We start from the raw sequence: 13,069 nt of genomic DNA, 5'->3' as shown, positions 1-13,069 counted from the left end.
CTTTAGCAGAATGAATACCAACAGACAAAAGGTTGCCATGTTGGTTCTATTTTGGAGATAATTCTATTGTTCCTAGGTAAATTCATAAGGGGAATTCTCTACTTATATATTCAATATGTTGTCATATCTTGTGCCGCTTTATATTTTGTTGTAGAATTGGTGAGAAACTTTGCTCTCTTTTGGCTTTGATGCAGTAAAATCATGAAAACTCATTAAAAATAACTAAAGACTTAAAAATATCTAGAAAATAACATTTAAGTACATAAACACAGTCATAATTATTTTTTGTATATGGCCTTTTATTGTTAAAGTTACATTGAACTATATGTTGAAAATAGCAACAAGAAATGATAAAAATAGAATCCAGAATATTCCAATTTTAATTTGTCTTTGAATTAAAATTATGAATTAAATTCGAATTTAATCTCACCAGCTGCTTGAAAAATAATTAATTAATTCATCTTGAGTTAATTAGTTGGAGAAATTCGAGTTAGAAGTTTTTCTGAAGTCATGCAACAGTTATCCCTTAAATTAAGGAGATTATCCCTTAATTAATGAGATAAGATTGAGTTATATTTGAGTTGTAATTAATTAGCTCAATTTACTGAGTTAAGTCTAGTTAAATTAGTTCCAAACTGTTTGAGGAACTAATTGTGAGTTATCAATTAGTTGATGCATGCATGCACTCAACTAGTGTACTCCAGATAACTGAAGATTCCCTCATCAGAAACTCATGCATGTCTATTCAGAGAAAGACCCAGTTGAGCTAAATGTCAAGGAAAGGTTACTATTAGTTTCATGTTTTTTCCTATAAAGGAAACTCATCCATGCAGTCAAGGGAAGGTTCCTTGAGGATTGCGAAATTCTGATAGGGTGTAGAATCAATGTGAGTGATCAGCCTTCCACTTGGTAATAAGAGGATCACCCAGAGAAACTGCGCAAGGAAATAAGAGGCTTGGAGGGCAAAGGAGAAGGCTTGTGAGAAGATTTGTTTGCCTGTGAGCATCCAGGAGGATTGTACTGAGAGCTGGCTAGCTGTGAGAGCTAAGGCTATGTGTAATCCTGAGATATTTCCACCTTGTATGATGATACAGATAGTGGGGTTTTTAGCTGAGGCTTTCCCTTGAGTACTTTCTGTGTTTCATGTGCATTAATTCTTCTTCTTTTGTGTATATGTGTTCAGCTTGATCTTGCTCAATTTTAAGCTTCCGAAAAGCAAGTTGATAGTAGAAGTTTTCTTTGGTTATATTGCATTATTGAGTTAATCTATAATCATATTTTCTACATGGTCTTAGAACGAGATTTGTAGAGAATATGCAGAATTTATACATGGTATGAGAGCTAGCTGATTTGTAGAAATTTCTACATCGTATCAAAGAAAAGTTTATTGGAGTTGTGAACAGTATACGGAGAAGAGAATTCAAAGTTTGAAGTTCGGGGTTGCAGGTGAAAATCGAATTCATATCATATAGTAAAAAAAGAAAAAAAAAAGAGATGGTACATTATGCAACTAATTTCCCATCGAATAAGTCGAAGAAGGGATACTCGGAAGGATTGAAAGGTAAGGCATTAGCATCTCAATTCGAAATGGACTTCACCCTCATCACATGCATGGTGTCATCGATGATGGGTTGTGGTTGGTATCTTGACAATGGAGTCTCATTCCACATGACCGACGCTAAAAGTTTATTTAGTGCCTTGGACGAGAAAGACCTCAAGATGCACATAGAGATGGGTGATGACGAAAGGTTTAGTGTTTCAGGAGTGGGCACAGTTGCTTTTCAGAGGGAGCATGGAGCTCCTATCACCTTGACAGATGTGAAGTATGTGTCTAGACTGAAGAAGAACTTGGTATCGGTCGTGAGGTTGGAGGACAAAGGCTACGATGTTGTCTTTAGTAAGGGAAAGGTTTTCCTTAGACATATCACCACAAGACAAGTGAAATAGATTGGTTCACGAGTTAAGAACATGTATGCTCTTGAGGTTCAAGATGCATGCAAAGCCTTGAGGGGTAAGGAAAATGTTAGAGACTTGGTGGTTGAGAGGGAGAGTAAATTACCTCTAAACATGCAGTCCCAGAAGAAGTCTCAGAAAATTGTGGAGGAGCCACAATTGGAGAAGTGGGCAGAGGGATCACGTGCAGCCATACCTCCTTGTGTGAGGTGGAGCGATGTGAAGTGATAGTCTCAAGAAGGCTGAAATTGGGTAGGGTCCATTAAGAGGTTTTATCTCATGGATCGTACCTTGCTACGGGAGCCCAAAGTACATAGTAGCAGGAGGAATTAGTGGGATTGGTGCAGTCAGAGATCAAAGAGATAGAGGCTAGAGTAGTCAGATACTAAAGAGAGCAAATAAGGATTGACAATAGTGAAGAAAGGCTGAGTCAACAAAAGCGAAAATTTTTCAGTTGACAAAGGCAATATCAGTCAAAGACTTTGATGACAGATGCATCATACTCATTCAGGTTGGATGTTTTTTTGTTTCTGGAGTTGCTGGAGCAACAACACTTGAGAGAAGTGTTTCATGCATAACATTCCAAATGTTCAGGATTGGGATCGAGTTGAATTCCTTTCTTGTTGAGAGGGAGTGTTGAAAATAACAATAAGAAATGATAAAAATAGAATCCTGAGTATTCCAATTTTAATTTGTCCTTGAATTAAATTTGTGAATTAAATTTGAATTTAGTCTCACCAGCAGCTTGAAAAATAATTAATTAATTCATCTTGAGTTAATTAGTAGGAGAAATTCAAGTTAGAAGTCTTTCTGAAGTCATGCAACAGTTATCCCTTAAATTAAGGAGATTATCCCTTAATTAAGGACATAATATTGAGTTATATTTGAGTTGTAATTAGTTAGCTCAATTTACTGAGTTAAGTCTGGTTAAATTAGTTCCAAACTGTTTGAGGAACTAATTGTGAGTTATCAGTCAGTTGATGCATGCATGCACTCAACTAATGTACTTTAGGTAACTGAAGATTCCCTCATCAGAAACTCATGCATGTCTATTTAGAGAAAGACCCAGTTGAGCTAAATGTCAAGGAAATGTTACTATCAATTGTATGTGTTTTCCTATAAAGGAAACTCATCCATGCAATCAAGGGAAGGTTCCTTGAGGATTGCGCAGTTCTTATAGGGTGTAGAATCAGTGTGAGTGATCAGTCTTCCACTTGGTAACAGGAGGATCACCCAGAGAAACTGCGCAAGGAAACAAGAGGCTTGGAGGGCAGAGGAGAAGGCCTATGAGAAGATTTGTTTGCTTGTGAGCATCCAGGAGGATTGTACTGAGAGCTGGCTAGCTGTGAGAGCTAAGGTTATGTGTAATCCTGAGATATTTCCACCTTGTATGATAATACAGATAGTGGGGTTTTTAGCTGAGGCTTTCCCTTGAGTATTTTCTGTGTTTCATGTGCATTGATTCTTCTTCTTCTGGTTATATGTGTTCAGCTTGATCTTGCTCAATTTTAAGCTTCCGCACAACAAGTTGATAGTAGAAGTATATTATAGTATTTTTCTTTGGTTATATTGCATTATCGGGTTAATCTACAGTCAAATTTTCTACATGGTTTTAGAACGAGATTTTTAGAGAATTTGCAGAATTTCTACATGGTATCAGAGCTAGCTAATTTGTAGAGATTTCTACACTGTATTCCCAACTTCATTTAATTTGTTGATTATTTCTTGTAGATCATCTTGTTGGATTTGTGACTGTATGAACCCAGTAGTATATATGTATTTAAATAGAAAACAAATGAAGAATGTGATATGTTATACATTAACATTTACAAAATACAATATATTTATAAATCATAATTACATCAAGTAAATGAAAAAATGCAATAGAAATATTTCAAAAGTCTCTAACTCTATTGGGGAACAATATATATAGATGGTGATATACAAAATGAAATTATGATATATTTCATTTTTTCAATTTCTTTCCAACTTCATTTAAGCGAGAGAAATGTATAAATAACCAAACAAATCATTTAATTATTGTACACTTCTCCATTATCAACATATTGAGCCACGAGATCAATAAATAAGGCCAATAAATAATGATCACTATCAGTCAATAACAGTCAGCGATGGCACACTTCCAAAATGTTGTCTAACGTCTTCTTCTTAAGTTATATAAGAATTTTAGTGTAACATTGTTTCCTTTGAGAAGTAAACTCACAAGTGTTGTTCCTTTGAAAAGCACCATGTTTTGAGTACTTCTTCCTGATAGCTATATCAATGAATTCATCCAGCCGATAAGATCACCAAACACATCAAGCATGTTCTAACAAAATTCACAACAACAATAGCTAAGCCTGCAAAGAATGAATATAATACGATCAACCTACAAATCAATGAATATAATATGATAAGTTTGCAAAATTTTAATAAGTACTTAATGATAAATAATAAAATGTAAGGAATAATATTATCGAGTTATGTTTATAAGGATTTTTGAACTTTTTAAAGTACATAATTTTAGGACTTAGTGTAATCAACCTTAGGCTTTTCAACATTCAATGCATGCTTCCACAAACTTTCACACCAAAAAAATTTAAATTTGCATATTATGATGGGAAATTAGAATACGATAGTTGCTTCGGTTGAAACAACTCCCATTGCCTTCCCATTTCAGTGATTATCATTGTTGAAACTCTTGACTGTGTACAAGAGGGACCTCCTGCGAGCATGGCAACAAGGTATGATTGGTTCCAATTGGAGAGGACTCACATTAACTGACATGACTGCATTAAATTTCCACAAAATTAATTAGCAATTTCCATTTCTCCCCTTCCCCCCCAATTCAAATTGTTCCAATTTCCAACAAGGCCATTTGTAGTTTGAATTTTGATTAAGGATAGGAGGCCTAAGAAAATATAGAGAACCTCTCGAAACATTTTTACAAGCATATGTTCACATTAGAGAATTGTTTGAACATGGAAAGCTAGATGAAGTATGTTCACATATTGCATTGGTATGATGATGGGATAGATCTATAATTTTCCATGAAGTTCAGGGAAGATAGATATCAAGTAGTAGAGACAGTGGTGCATGCATAGAAGAAGTTATTGCATAAAAAACATGATTAACCCAAATGGGAGAACAGTGATATGCCGTTTGGAAACCCCAACCTAAAATTTTACGGCAATTCCTTTAGCCAGGTGAATGACTCATCCAGAGAGCCATAGGATTTGAAATGAGGTCATTACTAGAACCCTAGGTTGATGTTGTATTCCTTATCTAGAGTTATTTCACATGTGAAGGGAAGTATGTAGTTTCTTATTTACAAAACATTTAGTTGTTTGACCACTTGTGTCATGGATGGTTGGTTAACATGCCCTAATTTCTTATAAAAACCTATAGAATATGGCCCAAATGGTACAAAACTCTAACTAGAAAATGGAAACCCTATCCCACCATGGCCTCATTAAACTTTTAGTCATTAATGTGTTGCAAAAGGAAGGGAGAACTTGGAATGACATAGTTGGAAGGCCATTACATGCAGATGTTGCTACTCTACCAAAGGATGCCTAGAAGCCGCAACTCCACCCCATGACCTCACGACTGCAAAAATTCCCATAGAACCTTCCCATATGGAAACTCCTCTAGTAATTGAGCCACCTCATGCTCAAATTACAAGGGTTCCTGAGGATTTTGTTACTAATTCCCTAGAGAAAAAAGACAAACATGATGATGATCATCATATAAATTATTTGGGAGTAGACATGCCACCAGAAGATTGAGAGGAATAAGGAAGTGTCGGGTAATTGTGCCAATAGAGAATGAGAAGAAGACAAATAGGACCCATGTTGCTGCAATTACTGAAACCCTCCCCATTATTAAAAAAGAAACAACGAAGGGGGTTTCCCCTAATGCTACACAAGAGTATGTATTGTATGTATAGAAGGGAATAGGATTCAACAACCTTGCAGACATAGAAGAACCAATAAAGGAGGTTTCCCCTACTGCTACACAAGAGCCAATAGAGATAGTGAAGGAAACCCACAATGGGCATGTACCAGATGTAGAGATGGAAACATAAATCAACCACCTCGTTGACACATAAGAACCATCATGCCATTTTTTTAGAGAGGGATTCACCACAATTATGTAGGTATATGAGGACAAGGAGGATTTTCGGGAGGTTGAAGAAACCACACCAGAATTGAGAAAGTAAAACAAGCACATTAAAATAGTAAGTACCCCTTCATTTCTTCCTTTGTATATTTTGTTGTTAAGGAAGAATATGGTTCTTTAGCTCAAAAACATAGAACTTCAATACACAGTTAAAACCCTAACATAGGAGCTCAGAGAAAAATAAGCTTGTGAAAAATTAGATTTCTTGGCCTAGGTTGTAGACTCCCTAACCATGGGTGTCATAAATATACCTTCTCCTAGGGTTGAATAAATTAGAACCCTTGGAAAAAAATAGACCCAAGACATTGTTTTACAAACAAAGGACCATGAACCAAAAATAACCCATAGTTCTACTTGTATAGAAGAAATGATGATAAAGGAAAAGGTCGTTCAGGGGGATATACCAGTTCCTTTCATAAAGCAAAAAGAGTATAAATTTTCCTAGTTGATAGCCTCTTATGAGGAATAAGGAAATAAATTGACCCAAGACATTGTTGTGCAAATAGAGGATGAAGAACCAGAAATAGCCCACAATTTTGCTTGTTCAGGAGGGAGGATGGTAGAGGAAAAGGTTGTTCAGGTTGAGATATCAAATCCTTTGATAAAGGAAAAAGGGTATAAATTGTCCTAGTTGATAGAATTGTATGAGAAAGAAGGAAAGAAACTGACCCAATACATTGTTTTACAAATAGAGGACAAGGTACCAGACATAACCTACAGTACTACTTGTACAAAAAAAAGGATGGTAGAGGAAAAGGTTGTTGAGGTGGAGATACTAGATCCTTTTATTAAAGAAAAAGAGGATATATTGGCCTATTTGATAGCCTTGTATACTGAAGAAGTAATACCCTTGTGAGAGCACCAAAATATAATTCCTAACCTCTGGGAGAGATGGATAGAATATTTCAAGACTCACAAAATTTGTTAGAAATAAGAGAGAAAGAAATTAAAATAAGAAGAAAAGGAGATGCTTGAGCTAGAAAACAAGGTGATCAAATTGGAGATTGAGAATATACAACTTGGGTTGTTAATGGAATATGGACTGAGTTTCAAGGCTCCTTCAACCAATTAAAACATGTCCTTACAAGGAATATTTTTGATGTTATGGAGGAAGACTATCATGACTAGTAATTCTTTTTGAGATTACTTCCCTAATTAAATTTTTAGAAGTGTGCAATGCATGTATGAATGAAGAAAAGGACTTTCTTTGTGAAGTGTACCAACAAAATATTGTGTTTTTTCATGACAATTTATGGAATCCCAACCCTTATGTAGGGGATTTCCAATTGATAACTTCTGTATGTTATTTGAGAAATGAGGCCAATTGGTTGACATCTCTTGAAATCAATAAAAAAATGCAATAGAAATTTTTGGGTTAGAAAATAATTTGAAATCCCTCTACATCTGATACAATAACACCGATACTATTTCAATTCCTTAAAGCATGAAGAGTTTATGGCCAGGGACAAGAAACAAGCCATTACATATTGTAGAGAGAAGATTGAAACATTACAGATTGCAATATAAAAAGGATGTAAAGAAAGACATGGTAAAGCAAGGACAAAAACTTGAGATAGAGATCCCTTTAACCACAAGAACTTAAAGATAACCTTAACAAGGGTTCATAAATATATTTCTTGCATGGAAAAATCTGGGAATAAATGGACCAATCTCAATTTTCATTTTCCAATGATCTAATTGCCAACAACATGATATAAGCGGACATATGACATGAGCAAGAACAAGGAACTTGCATACTGTAATGAAATTTGGGAAAAAGAAGGGTATCTTTATGTTGATGAAGTAGGGCAGAGTCATTATAGTATCAAAAATCTTCATGAATTTCCCCCTTCTGCCCATAACTTAGATTTAGACTAACCCATGTGTTGTTTTTTACATTCATTGGCTCACTGTTGATGACACTCGTTCCCACTATTGCAAAAAATCCTACTTAGTAGACACAAAAAGTCTGTTGATGTAATTTTTATTATTTTCCAGTAATATATCATCATTAGAAATTATAGTTACCAAATACTAGTAAAATTGTATTTTGCATATTTTCCTTTTTGCTGCCACTCAGTAAATTTTGTTGCTACATTTTTTTTTAAATTTTCGTTTCTTTCATTTCAATTTAGATATCAGATTCATGATTAGACACCAATGTATGCAAGAATTAAGAAATTATAGAACAAGCCTCTGAAAGTTATCTTCCATAACATGCTAAATGATCAATGTATTCAAATATTGAATGTAGATGCATGGAGTTATCCATTTACTGACCTTAATTGAAAATTGGGACAAATTTACCAAATCAACAAGCATAGCCTGAGCACTTATCAAACATAAATGAAAAACAAAAATTAATCAACTAAACTATTGTGTGTTTTCACTCCACTTGACCTCAATATTCATAATCACAAAAGAGACAAAACTACCACAAGCAAAATTTTGAAGGTCAATTCAAATATGGGAAAAACCATGTGATAGAGAGGACTACGCTACCAAGTGAAACCCAACCTTCTACATTTGTCTTGTTGATGAAACTATACATATATTAGGGAAAAAGTGCTTATAACACTTTTCGATTCCAATGTATATTAATGTAAATACCAACGCCACTGATACAAATGAGCCAAGCTATCAGAAAAACTGAATTAGAAAAGAAAACATGTGTACCATAATTGTGTAATGCAAATATACCAACATGGAACTATAAGGAAAAATAAAGGAAGCATAAGGAAAAATATAACAAAATATAGGCAATCCAAATACTCTACTTGGAACCCATCTATGTCTCTTCGACATCTTTAGTTATTGTAGCTCCAACCCTCATGTATAGTAGAAGAAGATTCCATCGTACTATGATTACCTAGCATGAACATATTCAACACAATAATAATACATGTCATACACTAAAAAATATTAAAAACAAATTGAAAACAAAAATATCACAACAAACCTGGAAAATCATGCGTTATTGGACCTTGGTTGCTGAGTTGCTCAAACTAAAATTGTTCTTTTTTAGACTTTAAGCTTCTATGGTAGTTTTTTGGAGTAGCATGATCCGCATTATTCACAGTATTATGTCTCTTATGTCGACGTTTCGAACCCCAAAGGGGGTCCATCATCAGGACCAAAATTGATAGAATATGAATGATAGTTATTTTGAGAGAAGAATCTTCCGACCAGAGTATATATACAAAAACCTAGAAAAAATTTATATAGACGCCGACCCTTACATATATGAATTTTTATTTTAATTTTTAATTATTTTATTTTAAGTTTAATTACTTTGGTTATTAATTATTCTAATTTTAATTATTATAATTATTTGTTTTAATTATATGTTAAATAAATTGATTATTAATCCCTAATAACTAATTAAAGAATGAGATAAGTTTATATAATGTTTTAATCTATTTTATTCCATTGATTATAGATTAGTTTTATTGTTTTAATTAATTTTATTATTACTATTAAACCTAAATATCTAAGAAGTAAACGATTTAATTAGTTATTAGCGAAACATGACGATCTTTGAAAATAAGACTCAAAGAGCACGGAGCTGATATTAAGAATGGGAGATCTCGTACATCAACCCTTGCGGAACACTCATCCAAGGCCAAACATCATGTGTGTTTAGAAAACACCAGAATCATTGCAAGAGAGGAGCATTATCAAAAGAGAAAAATTAGAGAGGTTATTGAAATTATGAAACTTCCTCAGAACCTCAACAGGGACAATGGGAGTGAGATTAGTTGAAATTGGCTCCCCTTGATTAGACAGATAAATCCCTCCAAACCTTTAGAAGCATAGTTTCACCCCTAAATTAATAAAAAATTATGAATTAATCAATTAATTAAATATAATTAAAACAATAAAACTAATCTATAATCAATGCAATAAAATAGATTAAAACATTATATAAACTTATCTCATTACTTTAATTAGTTATTAGGGATTAATAATCAATTTATTTAACATATAATTAAATCAAATAATTATAATAATTATAATTAGAATAATTAATAACCAAAGTAATTAAACTTAAAATAAAATAATTAAAAATTAAAATAAAAATTCATATATGTAAGGGTCGGCTTCTATATACAAATTTTTTAGGTTTTTGTATATATACTCTGGTTGGAAGATTCTTCTCTCATAATAACTATCATTCATATTCTATCAATTTTGGTCTTGATGATGGACCCCCTTTGGGATTCGCAACGTCGACATAAGAAACATAATACTGTGGATAATCTAGATCATGCTACTCCTAAAATTATTCTTTTTCATTTGCAGTGATATTCAAATAAATTTTCAATCTTTAATTTTCTTTGTTTCATTCTCCTCTTTTTTTGGCTTTAGAAACTATTCATCCTCTTCAAAGATGACTTAAAAGAACCCAACCCACATGCGAAGTCATAATCCTTAATATGAAGACTGTTGGTATCATCGAACATTTTTTTAACCAAACCAATTAAATGTTCAGTCTTGGTTAAATTAGGAGGAGGATTGTCTCAAAGAAGGTCTAAGTAGTCAAAAAACGCCTCTCTAGCCAACTCAAGTATTTCAAAATTTACATCAACATTGCGACTATCCATGGCAATTATGTTGGTATCTTCATTAAGATATGGTGCCTCTATATTTATCTTAGTTGGATTGATATATGAATCTATTGTAGTCTCATGATTTAGTAAAGGGTTTGAATCCATTGAACGAGAATACAACCAACCCACCTTTATGGCATGCTTGCAAATCTTGCCACAAATATACCATGGGAAGTCACAAGTTAATTTGTGTGATGCCAAGTGATAAGATATTTCTTATTATGTTTAGATTACTCCTCACCCAGCAAGCATGATATATTCTCTCTTGAGGGATGCAATCACTATCTGGAATTATTTTTTGTTTCTCCATTTATGATTCAAATTGTTTCACTTTCTTGTAATTGTTCAAAAACCTTTTTTTCTTTTTCTTCAGAATTTCCTTAAACCGATAACAGGGTTCAAAATTTGTTAGAAGAATATATATCAAATAATCTATCCTACAAGAAAATTTCTTTCTTCTATCAGATAGAAATTTTATCTTTAGGTAACAGGGATATGACTCCACAACATTATTTGTCTCCATATTTGCATGGGAAAAAATCTCAACAACCTTTTACCCATGTCCCTACTTGTAGAAAATTTCGGTTAATGAAGGTATCTTGTTTACATGAAAACCAAAAAGAGAAATGTAAGAAAGAGTATGTGTACTTACAAATATTGTCACTAAAAAGCCAATTCTTGTGGAAATAGTCCAATAATTTCTCCTCATTAGTAAATTTGTTGAATAATGCATTAATTGCAACGATCACTTCATCATTGGAACAAGCTTTCACAATCAAACCCAAATCCCTAAACATCTATTTTTCTATTTTTGGACTATTGGCAAATCAATTGAAATTTTTTAGACATGCCTTACTTGCGCGTCAAACATACAATATAACATTGTACCTTGTTATTATATTGCCACATTCAATTTATCAAGTACGAGTTTTTTAGAATAAATATAGGTTGTACTATAAAATAAGAATGTTAAAAGCACTAATTTCAGCCAATGCATCATCAACCATGAAGGCATTAACTTTCCAGTTAGGATGAACTTGTTGACACCTATGCATGACGTGTTCCAACCATATTGAAATGTCCTGTGATGTATTATGTGATGCCACCACCCATGCAACTAGCACCCCACTCTGTTTCTCATCAAACAACATGAGTGTGTACAACTGATATTGTCACATTCAGAAAACATATGAAGTCAAATTTAGCTCATTCACCATGATCAATCACTAAAAATCAAATTATTTTACTATACCAATCATTCTTAATTTACTCGCTCCATTTTTATTTGTGTTGAATGTTGAATCCATGGCTATTAAACTATTATTTGATAGCTTGACCATGGTCTCCAACATCCACTTCATTTTAATTCCAACTATAAAAGGGATCTCTCTGCCATTGGGATTTTGATAAAAGAAAAAAATCATCCTAGTGTTTTTTATATCAAAGGTTCACACTCATTTCATCCTTCATATGCAACTGATATTTTCCTTTCATTAGATTATTATAGACATTAACAACATATTTCCTACATAAAATGAAATCCTTATCTTGAGCTATGGCATCCATGTAAACATATTTTTTAACATGCATTTTACAAACCAAGTTAGACGACACTTCCAAGAAAAAAAAACTCTCCACATAGGAAGCCATGTCCCTTGGTAACTTTGGTTGATGCAAAGACCTAGCATCACTCGAAGTGTCATGTTGGCCATGACAATGTCAGCCTTGGCTATCTTCATGTTCATACATGTTATATGTTATTATCGCTATGTCAGGACTTTGAGCCATATCATTTACAATGAAATGGCATTGACAACCCCTCTTTTTTGCAAATAAGGATCTTCGTCTCATTTCATTTTCTCGTATTATGTCCTTAGGGACATATGAACAAACATAACTGCATAAAAAAAATTGAAAGGTTAATACATATGAGAAATGATAAAGCATGACTATTAATACAACATCAAAACAATGCATCTCTAAAATACTTACACTTCATATCGCAAGAAAGTAGTAGGCCGTGAGCTTGGGCATTTATTTTGTATGTGGGTGAAGAACATGGAGTTTATGTGTTCATTTCCTTTCTTCTAATAAAGTAGGGAATTCTACGTGAAGGGATTTTTGAAATCTGATCAATCTCCATGTTATTTTCATGTACTTCAAACCAAACTAAATCATTTCTAGAAAATTTGATATTCTCTTTAGGGTCTTGTACCATAAACGAATTGATAGTTTCCCATTTTCCTAGCTTTACCATTTTATGATCTAGTGAGTTGCTACAATAGTGACCCAATGTGTTTTTGCAACAGTGACCCAATGTGTTT

Source organism: Pinus tabuliformis, chromosome X (genome assembly GCF_031772625.1).
Source record: "Pinus tabuliformis cultivar Carrire ecotype Pingquan chromosome X, CPIR1, whole genome shotgun sequence".
In the NCBI taxonomy this organism is placed as follows: Eukaryota; Viridiplantae; Streptophyta; class Pinopsida; order Pinales; family Pinaceae; genus Pinus; species Pinus tabuliformis.
Note: the sequence above shows the minus strand (reverse complement) of the source record.